Source organism: Pleurodeles waltl, chromosome 7 (assembly GCF_031143425.1).
Source record: "Pleurodeles waltl isolate 20211129_DDA chromosome 7, aPleWal1.hap1.20221129, whole genome shotgun sequence".
In the NCBI taxonomy this organism is placed as follows: Eukaryota; Metazoa; Chordata; class Amphibia; order Caudata; family Salamandridae; genus Pleurodeles; species Pleurodeles waltl.
The window spans coordinates 1260576223-1260592563 of record NC_090446.1 but is presented as its reverse complement, the minus strand read 5'-3'; the positions used below and the strand labels follow the sequence as shown (position 1 = coordinate 1260592563).

At 48.5% G+C, this 16341-nt stretch overlaps 1 protein-coding gene across 5 annotated transcripts in view; it reads right to left on the bottom strand.

Moving 5' to 3' along the window:
- Window positions 1-16341, bottom strand: part of LOC138246148 (cytosolic phospholipase A2 gamma-like) — an 823362-nt gene that overhangs the window by 181372 nt on the left and 625649 nt on the right. The window lies entirely within an intron of this gene.

The window sequence follows — 16341 nt, the reverse complement described above, 5'->3', positions numbered from 1 at the left end:
CTGGGGGACTGGTTAAGTGGCTTTTTCCTCACGCCATATTTACATAGTGGTGAAATGCATGAATTGCATCACTTTGTAAACCCTTGCGTCACATTATGTCTGCGCCAGGCATAATGTATGCAAGGGGAGCTCCGGCGTTAGGAGGCCTGCAAAAATGGTGCAGTGAAATTTAACAGATTTCACTGTGCCATTATTGGTATCATTTTTGATGCCTGCTCACAGCTGGCGTTAAAATGACACTGACATAGTAATCTATGGGCCTCCTTGTACTTTGCAACAATAGCGTCAACATTTTTGACGCCGGTGAAGCAAAGCGCCACAATAGAGTTTAAAGCTTTGAAGCTATTGTGTTAACGACCGCCATGGTGCACCATGTTATAAATATGGTGTTGTTAGGTGCCGGTGGGGGATGGCGCAGAAAAAGTGGCGCATCAGTTCTGATTCATCATTTTTTTCTTAAATACAGGCCTTAGTTCTTATTTTAGGCCTTATGTTTTTCAGTACGTATATTTTGTAAGTAAGACTATAAGAATTTCCATGGAATAGACAACACACTGCACCAGTTATCATAGAGACATTTTTATCATGCTTGCACTGTGAAACAGTAAAGGCAAAGAGGGACGTCTAGAAATCCAGGAAGATTGTTTCTCACTCATAAAGGACTCTAGCTGATAGCTAACTGGAGTCTCACACATAGAGCATGTCCTTGCAGCAGAAAAACAGCAGCCTCTCTATACCAGACAGGTATGCAATAGAGCACTGCACCTGTTGCAAATTCAAACTTTGAGGTGCTACTTCTATTTAACAAAGGCTTAGGGCCTGATTTAGAAGTTGGTGGCAGGGTTACTCTGTCACAATCAATCAATCAGGGATTTGTAAAGCACACTACTCACCTTTGAGGGTCTCAAGGTGCTGTGGAGGGGGAGATGGTGGGGATGGGGGGAGGTGCTGCTACTGCTCGAACAGCCAGGGTTAGAGAAGTTTCCTGAAGGTAAAGAGGTCTTTGGTCTGGCGCAAGTGGGTGGGAAGAGTGTTCCACGTTTTGGCAGCGAGGTGTGAAAATGATCTACCACCAGTTGTAGTTCTGCGGACGCGTGTGTGAGAAAGTAGCCTCTTTTTAGCCTTGTTACCCCCACTTTTGGCCTGTTTGTGAGTGTATGTCAGGGTGTTTTCACTGTCTCACTGGGATCCTGCTAGCCAGGGCCCAGTGCTCATAGTGAAAACCCTATGTTTTCAGTATGTATGTTATGTGTCACTGGGACCCTGCTAGTCAGGACCCCAGTGCTCATAAGTTTGTGACCTATATGTATGTGTTCCCTGTGTGATGCCTAACTGTCTCACTGAGGCTCTGCTAACCAGAACCTCAGTGGTTATGCTCTCTCTGTACAAATTGTCACTAACAGGCTAGTGACCAATTTCACAAATTCACATTGGCATACTGGAACACCCTTATAATTCCCTAGTATATGGTACTGAGGTGCCCAGGGTATTGGGGTTCCAGGAGATCCCTATGGGCTGCAGCATTTCTTTTGCCACCCATAGGGAGCTCTGACAATTCTTACACAGGCCTGCCAATGCAGCCTGAGTGAAATAACGCCCACGTTATTTCACAGCCATTTACCACTGCACTTAAGTAACTTATAAGGCACCTATATGTCTAACCTTTACCTGGTAAAGGTTGGGTGCTAAGTTACTTAGTGTGTGGGCACCCTGGCACTAGCCAAGGTGCCCCCACATCGTTCAGGGCAAATTCCCCGGACTTTGTGAGTGCGGGGACACCATTACACGCGTGCACTGTATGTACAGCGTCACAATGGTAACTCCGAACATGGCCATGTAACATGTCTAAGATCATGGAATTGTAAACCCAAGACAATTCCATGATTCCCCGAGTCTCTAGCACAGACCTGGGTACTGCCAAACTACCTTTCCCGGGGTTTCACTGCAGCTGCTGCCAACCCCTTAGACAGGTTTCTGCCCTCCTGGGGTCCAGCCAGGCTTGGCCCAGGAAGGCAGAACAAAGGACTTCCTCAGAGAGAGGGTGTTACACCCTCTCCCTTTGGATAAAGGTGGCAGGGCTGGGGAGGACTAGCCTCCCCCAGCCTCTGGAAATGCTTTGATGGGCACAGATGGTGCCCATCTCTGCTTAAGCCAGTCTACACCGGTTCAGGGATCCCCCAGCCCTGCTCTGGCGCGAAACTGGACAAAGGAAAGAGGAGTGACCACTCCCCTGACCTGCAGCTCCCAGGGGAGGTGCCCAGAGCTCCTCCAGTGTGCTCCAGACCTCTGCCATCTTGGAAACAGAGGTGCTGCTGGCACACTGGACTGCTCTGAGTGGCCAGTGCCAGCAGGTGATGTCAGAAACTCCTTCTGATAGGCTCTTACCTGTGTTGCTAGCCTATCCTCCTTCCTAAGTAGCCAAACCTCCTTTTCTGGCTATTTAGGGTCTCTGCTTTGGGGAATTCTTTAGATAACGAATGCAAGAGCTCATCAGAGTTCCTCTGCATCTCTCTCTTCACCTTCTGCCAAGGAATCGACCGCTGACTGCTCTGGACGCCTGCAAAACTGCAACAAAGTAGCAAAGACGACTACTGCAACCTTGTATCGCTGATCCAGCCGTCTTCTCGACTGTTTTTCTGGTGGTGCATGCTGTGGGGGTAGTCTGCCTCCTCTCTGCACTAGAAGCTCTGAAGAAATCTCCTGTGGGTCGACGGAATCTTCCCCCTGCAACCGCAGGCACCAAAAGACTGCATCACTGATCCTCTGGGTCCCCTCTCAGCATGACGAGCGTGGTCCCTGGAACTCAGCAACTCTGTCCAAGTGACTCCCACAGTCCAGTGACTCTTCAGTCCAAGTTTGGTGGAGGTAAGTCCTTGCCTCACCAAGCTAGACTGCATTGCTGGGTTCCGCGTGATTTGCAGCTGCTCCGGCTCCTGTGCACTCTTCCAGGATTTCCTTTGTGCACAGCCAAGCCTGGGTCCCCGACACTCTAATCTGCAGTGCACAACCTCCTGAGTTCTCCTCCGGCATCGTGGGATCTTCTTTTGTGACTTCGGGTGAGCTCCGGTTCACTCTTCATCGTAGTGCCGGTTCCAGCACTTCTGCGGGTGCTGCCTGCTCCTGAGAGGGCTCCTTGTCTTGCAGGGCGCCCCCTCTGTCTCCTCACCAATTGGCGACCTCCTGGTCCCTCCTGGGCCACAGCAGCACCCAAAAACCCTAACCACGACCCTTGCAGCTAGCAAAGCTTGTTTGTGGTCTTTCTGCGTGGAAACACCTCTGCAAGCTTCTTCACGACGTGTGACATCCATCCTCCAAAGGGGACATTCCTAGTCGTCTTCGTTCTTGCAGAATCCACAGCTTCTACCATCCGGTGGCAGCTTCTTTGCACCCTCAGCTGGCATTTCCTGAGCATCTGCCCAATCTCGACTTTGTCGCGACTCTTGGACTTGGTCCCCTTGTTCCACAGATACTCTTGTCCGGAAATCCATCGTTGTTGCATTGCTGGTGTTGGTCTTCCTTTCAGAATTCCCCTATCACGACCTCTGTGCTCTCTGGGGAACTTAGGTGCAACTTTACACCTACTTTTCAGGGTCTTGGGGTGGGCTATTTTTCTAACCCTAACTGTTTTGTTACAGTCCCAGCGACCCGCTACAAGCTCACATAGGTTTGGGGTCCATTCGTGGTTCGCATTCCACTTTTGGAGTATATGGTTTGTGTTGCCCCTATACCTATATGCTCTCATTGCAATCTATTGTGACTGTACATTGCTTGAATTGCTTTTGATTGCTATTACTGCATATTTTTGGTATTGTGTACATATATCTTGTGTATATTTGCTATCCTCATACTGAGGGTACTCACTGAGATACTTTTGGCATATTGTCATAAAAATAAAGTACCTTTATTTTTAGTATATCTGTGTATTGTGTTTTCTTATGATATTGTGCATATGACACCAGTAGTATAGTGGGAGCTTTGCATGTCTCCTAGTTCAGCCTAAGCTTCTCTGCTAAGCTACCCTTTTCTATCAGCCTAAGCTGCTAGACACCTCTTCTACACTAATAAGGGATAACTGGACCTTGTGCAGAGTGTAAGTACCCCTTGGTACCACTACAAACCAGGCCAGCCTCCTACAGCGTGAGACGGTTGCAAGGGCTAGGTCAGCGGAGCAGAGATGCCGCATCGGGGTATAGAAGGAGAGTTGTTTGTTAAGGTATTCTGGTCCGGTGTGGTGCAGTGCTTTGTGAGCGTGGGTGAGGAGTTTGAAGGTGATTCTCTTGTTGACTGGAAGCCAGTGCAGGTTTTTCAGGTGGTCTGTGATGTGGCAGTGGCAGGGGATGTCCAGGATGAGGCGTGCAGAGGCGTTCTGGATGTGTTGCAGCCTCTTCTGGGGTTTGGCCATGGTTCCTGTGTAGAGGGCATTGCTGTAGTCCAGTTTGCTGCTTATGAGGGCTTGGGTGACTGTTCTTCTGGTTTTGTTGGGTATCCATTTGTATATCTTTTGGAGCATGTGGGGGAGTTGAAGCAGGAGGAGGAGATGGCGTTGACTTGCTGGGTCATGGATAGTGAGGGATCCAGGATGAATCCTAGGTTGCATGCGTGGTCGGTGGGAGTCAGAGTGGTTCGAGAGTGGCAGGCCACCAGGAGTCATCCCATGCAGAGGGGGTGGAGCCAAAGATAAGGACTTCCGTCTTTTCCGAATTGAGTTTGAGGCAGCTGCTCTTCATCCATTTGGTGATGGCCTTCATTCCTTCGTAGAGGTAGGTCTTGGAAGACTCCTTGGTGAGGGAGGGGATCAGCTGGGTGTCATCCGCATATGAGATGATGTTGAGGTTGTGGGATCGGGCGATTTTAACAAGCTGGCCATGTAGACATTGAAAAGGGTTGGGCTGAGTGACAAACCCTGGGGTACGCCGCAGATGATTTCGGTGGCCTCCGAGCGGAATGGGGGGAGGCGGACTCTCTGGGTTCTGCTGGTGAGAAAGGAGGTGACCCAGTCCAGGGCTCTGTCACAGATTCCAGCATTGCTGGGGTGTGAGCGTAGGATTTGGTGGCTGACGGTGTTGAATGCGGCTGAGAGGTCCAGGAGGATGAAGGCCGTGGTTTTGCCGCTGTCCAGTATGGTTCTGATGTCATCGGTGGTGCCGATGAGGGCGGTTTTGGTGATGTTGTTGCTGCAGAATCCGGATTGGGAAGTGCATAGGGTGCGGTTCTCCTCTAGGAAGCGTATGATGTCTGTTGACGGCCTTCTCAATGACTTTTGCAAGGAAAGGGAGCAGGGAGATAGGCCGGAAGTTCTTGAGGTTCTTTAAGTCCGCCTTGGGTTTTTTGAGGAGGGCGTTGATCTCGGTGTGTTTCCAGCTCTCCGGCAAGGTGGCTGACTCGAAGGAGCTGTTGAAGTTCTTCTGTAGTTGGGGTGCGATGACGGAGCTTGCTTTGTTGAGGATGTGGTGAGGGCAGTGGTCAGATGGAGAGCCAGAGTGGATGGTGTAGGAGGCTGGACTGGCTTGTAGTGAGTACCAAGGGGTACTTGCACCTTGCACCAGGCCCAGTTATCCCTTATTAGTGTATAGGGTGTCTAGCAGCTTAGGCTGATAGATAATGGTAGCTTAGCAAAGCAGCTCAGGCTGAACTAGGAGACGTGTGAAGCTACTACAGTACCACTTAGTGTCATATGCACAATATCATAAGAAAACACAATACACAGTTATACTAAAAATAAAGGTACTTTATTTTTATGACAATATGCCAAAGTATCTTAGAGTGTACCCTCAGTAAGAGGATAGGAAATATACACAAGATATATATACACAATAGCAAAAATATGCAGTATAGTCTTAGAAAACAGTGCAAACAATGTATAATTACAATAGGATGCAATGGGGAAACATAGGGATAGGGGCAACACAAACCATATACTCCAAAAGTGGAATGTGAACCACGAATGGACCCCAAACCTATGTGACCTTGTAGAGGGTCGCTGGGACTATTAGAAAATAGTGAGAGTTAGAAAAATAACCCTCCCCAAGACCCTGAAAAGTGAGAGCAAAGTGCACTAAAGTTCCCCTAAGGACAAAATAGTCGTGTTAGAGGGAAAATGCAAGGAAAACACAAATCAGCAATGCAACAACGATGGATTCCTGACTGAGGGTACCTGTGGAACAAGGGGACCAAGTCCAAAAGTCACAAGCAACTCGGAGATGGGCAGATGCCCAAGAAATGCCAGTGGTTGGTGCAAAGAAGCTCTTACTAGGCTGAAGAACTGTGAATACTGCAGGAACGACATGGGCTAGAGACTTCCCCTTTGGAGGATGGATCCCCCACGCCTTGGAGAGTCGTGCAGAAGTGTTTTCCCGCCGGATGGACGCCAACAAGCCTTGCTACACGCAAATCGTGCGTTTGGCGTTTTTGGACGCTGCTGGGGCCCAGGAGGGACCAGGAGGTCGCAAATTGGACCTGCAGAGAGAGGGGACGTCGAGCAAGACAAAGAGCCCTCACTGAAGCAGGCAGCACCCGGAGAAGTGCCAGAAACAGGCACTACAAGGATGCGTGAAACGGTGCTCGCCGAAGTTGCACAAAGGAGTCCCACGTCGCCGGAGACCAACTTAGAAAGTCGTGCAATGCAGGTTAGAGTGCCGTGGACCCAGGCTTGGCTGTGCACGAAGGATTTCCGCCGGAAGTGCACAGGGGCCGGAGTAGCTTGCAAAGTCGCGGTTCCCAGCAATGCAGCCCAGCGAGGTGAGGCAAGGACTTACCTCCACCAAACTTGGGCTGAAGAGTCACTGGACTGTGGGGGTCACTTGGACGGTATCGCTGGATTCGAGGGACCTCGCTCGTCGTGCTGAGAGGAGACCCAAGGGACCGGAGATGCAGCTTTTTGGTGCCTGCGGTTGCAGGGGGAAGATTCCGTCGACCCACGGGAGATTTCTTCGGAGCTTCTGGTGCAGAGAGGAGGCAGACTACCCCCACAGCATGCACAAGCAGGAAAACAGTCGAGAAGGCGGCAGGATCAGCGTTACAGAGTTGCAGTAGTCGTCTTTGCTACTATGTTGCAGGTTTGCAGGCTTCCAGCGCGGTCAGCGGTCGATTCCTTATCAGAAGGTGAAGAGGGAGATGCAGAGGAACTCGGCTGAGCTCATGCATTCGTTATCTGAAGTTTCCCCAGAGACAGAGACCCTAAATAGCCAGAAAAGAGGGTTTGGCTACCTAGGAGAGAGGAAAGGCTACTAACACCTGAAGGAGCCTATCACAAGGAGTCTCTGACGTCACCTGGTGGCACTGGCCACTCAGAGCAGTCCAGTGTGCCAGCAGCACCTCTGTTTCCAAGATGGCAGAGGTCTGGAGCACACTGGAGGAGCTCTGGACACCTCCCAGGGGAGGTGCAGGTCAGGGGAGTGGTCACTCCCCTTTCCTTTGTCCAGTTTCGCGCCAGAGCAGGGGCTAAGGGGTCCCTGAACCGGTGTAGACTGGCTTATGCAGAATTGGGCACCTCTGTGCCCAACAAAGCATTTCCAGAGGCTGGGGGAGGCTACTCCTCCCCTGCCTTCACACCATTTTCCAAAGGGAGAGGGTGTCACACCCTCTCTCAGAGGAAGTTCTTTGTTCTGCCATCCTGGGCCAGGCCTGGCTGGACCCCAGGAGGGCAGCTGCCTGTCTGAGGGGTTGGCAGCAGCAGCAGCTGCAGTGAAACCCCAGGAAGGGCAGTCTGGCAGTACCAGGGTCTGGGCTACAGACCACTGGGATCATGGAATTGTACCAACAATGCCAGGATGGCATAGAGGGGGCAATTCCATGATCATAGACATGTTACATGGCCATATTCGGAGTTACCATGGTGAAGCTACATATAGGTAGTGACCTATATGTAGTGCACGCGTGTAATGGTGTCCCCGCACTCACAAAGTTCAGTGAATTGGCTCTGAACAATGTGGGGGCACCTTGGCTAGTGCCAGGGTGCCCTCACACTAAGTAACTTTGCACCTAACCTTTACCAGGTAAAGGTTAGACATATAGGTGACTTATAAGTTACTTAAGTGCAGTGTAAAATGGCTGTGAAATAACGTGGACGTTATTTCACTCAGGCTGCAGTGGCAGGCCTGTGTAAGAATTGTCAGAGCTCCCTATGGGTGGCAAAAGAAATGCTGCAGCCCATAGGGATCTCCTGGAACCCCAATACCCTTGGTACCTCAGTACCATATACTAGGGAATTATAAGGGTGTTCCAGTAAGCCAATGTAAATTGGTAAAAATGGTCACTAGCCTGTTAGTGACAATTTGAAAGTAATGAGAGAGCATAACCACTGAGGTTCTGGTTAGCAGAGCCTCAGTGAGACAGTTAGGCACCACACAGGGAACATATACATGCACACCTATGAGCACTGGGGCCCTGTGTGACAGGGTCCCAGTGACACATACATATAGGCCACAAACCTATGAGCACTGGGGTCCTGACCAGCAGGATCCCAGTGACACATAACAAACATACTGAAACCATAGTGTTTTCACTATGAGCACTGAGGCCTGGCTATCAGGATCCCAGTGAGACAGTGAAAACAGTGACAAACACCCTGACATACACTCACAAACAGGCCAAAAGTGGGGGTAACAAGGCTAGAAAGAGGCTACCTTCTCACACAACCCCCCCCCAAACGAAGGACAATAAGGCTAACCTTGGCCAGTTGAGACTTTATTGTCTAAGTGGTGATAAGTAGAGAGTAGCTCTGCAATAGACTGGTTACTCCCTTTATCATCCACTATATGGTTACTTCCCTGTGGGGATGTAAACCACCCTGTTTGAAGTTTTTTAGCTAAGCAACAATGTGAAGATGTATTTTCAGAGTTTCTATCAGTAAATTTTAGTTTAGAGCAGTGGGAATTGTCCACTGAACCTATTTGTAGTGATGGAAATGCCAGACAGGGATGCTGTCTCAGAAAAGCCGTAGCTGGGCAAAAACTTTGTCCATATGGCTGGAAGAGAGAACAGGGATGCTGTTTCTCTTGGGTTGGAGCAGGGCAGGGATGCTGTCCTATCAGCTCCACACTAGGGCAGGGATGCTGTCCTAAGTGTTGCGAGGCAGTGCAGAGTTTCTGCACTAAAGTTTCTCTGGGAGGGTTGGAGGGATGCTCCATGTTAACTAAAATGGTGCTCTTTTTCTCACCAATGTTAGTTATCCCACAGAGAGGTACTTCCACCTCAGGGAGTCCAGCTTTGCCAGCTGATGATTCCCTTGGAACAGGTGCCACCCCAGGAGAGGTTTCTCCCACCACAGGAATAGTATCCTGAATGGTAGGGTGGTTAGGGGATACTGTGATACCCTTTTTACCTGTTGATGGAGAGGGATCCTGAGTTTTCAGGCCTTCTCTCCTTTGCTTTTTCATTTCACTTGAAATGAGAGGGAACAATTCCTCAGGGATGCCCAGCATGGCTGCATGGGCATAAAACTCTACATCAGCCCAACCTGAGGCCTCTAGGTCATTACCTAAGAGACAGTCTACAGGTAAGCTAGGTGATACCACCACCTGCTTAGGGCCAGTAACTCCACCCCAACTAAACTGAATTATAGCTAAGGGAAGAAACTTAGTGGAGTTATGGACATCAATAATCTTATACTGTTGTCCAATGATGTGTTGTTCAGGAGGCACTAGGTTTTCAGTCACCAAAGTGAAACTGGCACCTGTGTCCCTGTAGGCCAAGGCCTCAACACCATTTATTGAAACTGTCTGCCTGTACTTATCCATTGTAAGGGGACAAGCAGCCAGTGTGGCAAGGCCAATGCCACTAGGTGTGACAGAAACTGTCTTGGGACTGATTACATCAGTTTCCACTATGGACCCATAAGTGAACCCAACTACACCCTTTGCTTGACTGTTGCCAGCAGTCCCACCACTAGTACCACTACTGCTAGGGGCACTAGAGCTTGATGTATTAGTGGTGGTAGGTTCAGGGGGTTTACCTGGACAGGACTTATCCCCTGGCCTATGGCCTCTGTTTTTACACACAAAGCACCAAGGCTTTTTAATGTGTGCATGTTGGGAAGAAGAGGAAGAATTTGTTTTATCCCCACCCTCTGAAGAGTGTTTAAGATTTGAAGTGGGATCTTTGGTTTTACCCTTATCCCCATGCTTATCTTGAGATTTTTCACCATCTTTCTTCTTATTGCCATCTTTGTCACCCCCTGTATGAACTTTTCTGTTCACCCTTGTTCTGACCCATTTGTCTGCCTTCTTTCCCAATTCTTGGGGAGAGGTCAGATCAGAGTCTACCAGGTACTGGTGCAACAAATCAGACACACAATTATTAAGTATATGCTCTCTCAGGATTGTGTTATACAGGCTTTCATAATCAGTAACTTTACTGCCATGTAACCACCCCTCCAAGGCCTTCACTGAATGGTCAATGAAATCAACCCAGTCTTGTGAAGACTCCTTTTTGGTCTCTCTGAACTTTATCCTGTACTGTTCAGTGGTTAAGCCATAACCATCCAGGAGTGCATTCTTAAGAACTGTAAAATTATTGGCATCATTTTCTTTCACTGTAAGGAGCCTATCCCTACCTTTTCCACTAAATGATAGCCATAGGATAGCAGCCCACTGCTTTTGAGGGACATCCTGTACAGCACAGGCCCTCTCAAGTGCAGCAAACCACTTGTTAATGTCATCCCCCTCCTTATAAGGGGGAACTATCTTGTGCAGATTCCTGGAATCATGCTCTTTTGCAGGATGACTATGGGGAATACTGCTGCTGCCACCATGGGTATCTAAACCCAACTTCTGTCTTTCCCTCTCTATTTCTAAAGACTGTCTATCCAAATCCAGCTGTTGCTTCTTGAGCTTCAGTCTGGTTTGTTCCACTCTCAATCTATTGAGCTCCCTTTCTAACAATCTGTCATCAGGGTGGGTGGGAGGGACATTTCTAGATACAGAGGTATGATGGGAATGAACAGAAGGAGACCTGTCCCTTACAAGGGGCACCCTAACAGCTTGGCTACCAGCATAATGTGAGAGCACATCATCAGTATGATGTGATTCAACCTCTGTACCAACTATGCTAGACTCTCTAGTAATGGGCAGGCTGAGAAGTTTCTTTCCTGAACCTTTTCCTGGGGGAGTCCCTGGATCAGATTGAGAACCATTAGCTACTTTTTCTACAGATTGGGCACTTATGGCCTTATCCTGTACTCTAAGCATATTAATTAACAGTTCTAAAGAAGGATTCTTCCCTACACTCAAACCTCTCTCTATGCAGAGACTCCTTGCTCCTTTCCAGCTAAGGTGATCATATGCAAGTTTGGACAGTTCAACTTTTTGGCCTGTGCCAGACATTTTTTAGAGAGAGTTAAAGTGATAGACAAAGAGAAAAAAGTTTTCAGAACTTTTTGGAAAGACAGAAAAAAACTTTTTAAACTTTTAAGAACTTTTTGAAAGTTTAGAAGTACTTTTCAGCACTTAGAAAAGAGTGAAAAGAGGAAATGCAAAACTTTTTGGCTATGTGTATATACACTGACCTTGTTTTGTATATTTTTCTCTTATGAAAAGTACAATGACAAGAGTGGTAAGTAGTCTCAAAGCACTTATCCCACCACTGCACAACCAATGTAGGAGGCTGGACTGGCTTGTAGTGAGTACCAAGGGGTACTTGCACCTTGCACCAGGCCCAGTTATCCCTTATTAGTGTATAGGGTGTCTAGCAGCTTAGGCTGATAGATAATGGTAGCTTAGCAAAGCAGCTCAGGCTGAACTAGGAGACGTGTGAAGCTACTACAGTACCACTTAGTGTCATATGCACAATATCATAAGAAAACACAATACACAGTTATACTAAAAATAAAGGTACTTTATTTTTATGACAATATGCCAAAGTATCTTAGAGTGTACCCTCAGTAAGAGGATAGGAAATATACACAAGATATATATACACAATAGCAAAAATATGCAGTATAGTCTTAGAAAACAGTGCAAACAATGTATAATTACAATAGGATGCAATGGGGAAACATAGGGATAGGGGCAACACAAACCATATACTCCAAAAGTGGAATGTGAACCACGAATGGACCCCAAACCTATGTGACCTTGTAGAGGGTCGCTGGGACTATTAGAAAATAGTGAGAGTTAGAAAAATAACCCTCCCCAAGACCCTGAAAAGTGAGTGCAAAGTGCACTAAAGTTCCCCTAAGGACAAAATAGTCGTGTTAGAGGGAAAATGCAAGGAAAACACAAATCAGCAATGCAACAACGATGGATTCCTGACTGAGGGTACCTGTGGAACAAGGGGACCAAGTCCAAAAGTCACAAGCAACTCGGAGATGGGCAGATGCCCAAGAAATGCCAGCGGTTGGTGCAAAGAAGCTCTTACTAGGCTGAAGAACTGTGAATACTGCAGGAACGACATGGGCTAGAGACTTCCCCTTTGGAGGATGGATCCCCCACGCCTTGGAGAGTCGTGCAGAAGTGTTTTCCCGCCGGATGGACGCCAACAAGCCTTGCTACACGCAAATCGTGAGTTTGGCGTTTTTGGACGCTGCTGGGGCCCAGGAGGGACCAGGAGGTCGCAAATTGGACCTGCAGAGAGAGGGGACGTCGAGCAAGACAAAGAGCCCTCACTGAAGCAGGCAGCACCCGGAGAAGTGCCAGAAACAGGCACTACAAGGATGCGTGAAACAGTGCTCGCCGAAGTTGCACAAAGGAGTCCCACGTCGCCGGAGACCAACTTAGAAAGTCGTGCAATGCAGGTTAGAGTGCCGTGGACCCAGGCTTGGCTGTGCACGAAGGATTTCCGCCGGAAGTGCACAGGGGCCGGAGTAGCTTGCAAAGTCGCGGTTCCCAGCAATGCAGCCCAGCGAGGTGAGGCAAGGACTTACCTCCACCAAACTTGGGCTGAAGAGTCACTGGACTGTGGGGGTCACTTGGACGGTGTCGCTGGATTCGAGGGACCTCGCTCGTCGTGCTGAGAGGAGACCCAAGGGACCGGAGATGCAGCTTTTTGGTGCCTGCGGTTGCAGGGGGAAGATTCCGTCGACCCACGGGAGATTTCTTCGGAGCTTCTGGTGCAGAGAGGAGGCAGACTACCCCCACAGCATGCACAAGCAGGAAAACAGTCGAGAAGGCGGCAGGATCAGCGTTACAGAGTTGCAGTAGTCGTCTTTGCTACTATGTTGCAGGTTTGCAGGCTTCCAGCGCGGTCAGCGGTCGATTCCTTATCAGAAGGTGAAGAGGGAGATGCAGAGGAACTCGGCTGAGCTCATGCATTCGTTATCTGAAGTTTCCCCAGAGACAGAGACCCTAAATAGCCAGAAAAGAGGGTTTGGCTACCTAGGAGAGAGGAAAGGCTACTAACACCTGAAGGAGCCTATCACAAGGAGTCTCTGACGTCACCTGGTGGCACTGGCCACTCAGAGCAGTCCAGTGTGCCAGCAGCACCTCTGTTTCCAAGATGGCAGAGGTCTGGAGCACACTGGAGGAGCTCTGGACACCTCCCAGGGGAGGTGCAGGTCAGGGGAGTGGTCACTCCCCTTTCCTTTGTCCAGTTTCGCGCCAGAGCAGGGGCTAAGGGGTCCCTGAACCGGTGTAGACTGGCTTATGCAGAATTGGGCACCTCTGTGCCCAACAAAGCATTTCCAGAGGCTGGGGGAGGCTACTCCTCCCCTGCCTTCACACCATTTTCCAAAGGGAGAGGGTGTCACACCCTCTCTCAGAGGAAGTTCTTTGTTCTGCCATCCTGGGCCAGGCCTGGCTGGACCCCAGGAGGGCAGCTGCCTGTCTGAGGGGTTGGCAGCAGCAGCAGCTGCAGTGAAACCCCAGGAAGGGCAGTCTGGCAGTACCAGGGTCTGGGCTACAGACCACTGGGATCATGGAATTGTACCAACAATGCCAGGATGGCATAGAGGGGGCAATTCCATGATCATAGACATGTTACATGGCCATATTCGGAGTTACCATGGTGAAGCTACATATAGGTAGTGACCTATATGTAGTGCACGCGTGTAATGGTGTCCCCGCACTCACAAAGTTCAGTGAATTGGCTCTGAACAATGTGGGGGCACCTTGGCTAGTGCCAGGGTGCCCTCACACTAAGTAACTTTGCACCTAACCTTTACCAGGTAAAGGTTAGACATATAGGTGACTTATAAGTTACTTAAGTGCAGTGTAAAATGGCTGTGAAATAACGTGGACGTTATTTCACTCAGGCTGCAGTGGCAGGCCTGTGTAAGAATTGTCAGAGCTCCCTATGGGTGGCAAAAGAAATGCTGCAGCCCATAGGGATCTCCTGGAACCCCAATACCCTTGGTACCTCAGTACCATATACTAGGGAATTATAAGGGTGTTCCAGTAAGCCAATGTAAATTGGTAAAAATGGTCACTAGCCTGTTAGTGACAATTTGAAAGTAATGAGAGAGCATAACCACTGAGGTTCTGGTTAGCAGAGCCTCAGTGAGACAGTTAGGCACCACACAGGGAACATATACATGCACACCTATGAGCACTGGGGCCCTGTGTGACAGGGTCCCAGTGACACATACATATAGGCCACAAACCTATGAGCACTGGGGTCCTGACCAGCAGGATCCCAGTGACACATAACAAACATACTGAAACCATAGTGTTTTCACTATGAGCACTGAGGCCTGGCTATCAGGATCCCAGTGAGACAGTGAAAACAGTGACAAACACCCTGACATACACTCACAAACAGGCCAAAAGTGGGGGTAACAAGGCTAGAAAGAGGCTACCTTCTCACAGATGGTGTTCATGATTTCAATGGTGTCATTGTCGTTGACGGGGGTCCAGGAGAGCAGGAGGTTAGTCGGAGGTGACTCTGTGGTGTTAGGGGTTGCCGGGGGGGGTCTGGGCGCTGAAGCTGTCATGGATGTCTGCAATCTTGACGTGGAAGTAGGAGGCTAGGGAGTCGCAGAGGTCTTGGGATGGTGGGATGTCGTTGACGTTGGAGCTGGGGTTGGAGAGTTCCTTCACAATGTTGAAGAGCTCCTTGTGGCTGTGGGCGTTGTTGTGGATTCGGGCTTTGAAGGCGGTTCTTTTGGAGGCTCGGATGAGTTGGTGGTGTCTGCGGATGGCATTTTTGAAGGCTGTGTGGTTGTCCAGGTTCTGATCTTGGCACCACTTTCTTTTGAGTCTTCTGCAGCTTTTCTTAGATTCGTGAAGGTAGGCGGTCGTCGGTCAGTGGTAAACCAGAAGGCCTTCTGTTGGTGACAGATATCTCATCTGCCGAAATCTAAATGTCATAGTATATAATGGGATGTAGATTTCAGCCAACAGGATATCCGTCAGCATTGTGATGGAGTAACCTCTTCACCGAGGCTCTAAGCCTGAAGGATAATCCTAGAGAATAACATGTTGCAGTGGTATATATTTTTGTCATCTCTTATCACTAAAATTTGTGTAATATCTGATACCTCAAGTTTCCATATATTCTGTACCATAATGCATTTTATTGAGGGACTTAAATAATACTAATCCATTTGTCTTATGTAGGTGTTCACTTTTGGAAAGGATAAAGGGAATGGAAGAAAATACCTGCTCTGTGTATTTATTGTTTTTGGTGGGTGTCTCCGTGGTTTAGCCTATCCCACTCCGCCACTCCTTAATGAACCATTAGTGCACAGAGAGGGTGCCAAGATCCAGCATTTCACAGAGCTCTGATAAAGTCTAACAGAAGTTAACTGGTTTACAATTGTGAGTTCCCAATCTTTGGGGTTTCTGTACCTATGCATTCTAAGCCTAAGTAATTGTCAAAGCTATTTACACCAGAGATTGGGCTACTTATGAAGATAGTAGGGTCATATATACAGTTCCAGAAAAATGCCTCTTGCCCCAGCTGGGCAGCAAGGTAGAAACATAGAACATAGAATAACTAATGTTCAGTTGAACCACACCAGTTTTTAATTTTGCCATTAATCACCATCAGAGAATAAAAGCAGCAATTACTGCGTTTGAATAGGAAATTGTAATTTTCCTCTACTTACAATACTTATTCACCATAACCCCCAACGGCAGGAAAATGATCTCCACCAAAGAGGTACCTTTTTAGAGGCCTGCTGGGCACTGCACCTCCTACCCAGCATAGAGCAGGAACTAATGATGGAGTGATGTAGCATGCCGCCTAGGTGGGAGAAAGTCTGGGCATCCTGAAACTAAAACCCCTGAATGATATCTGTAAAGTTTTAGTCATTAGGAAGATTTCTCCTCCTGTTCCCTACCCTAAGTGTAGGTTAGAAAATCTCATAAAACATCACATTTATCTGTAAATAGCATGGACAAAACTGTGCAGAGTCAAAGGTAAAATGCACCGTAAAGAATTAAAAAATTCTCTTAACTTCAATGGATC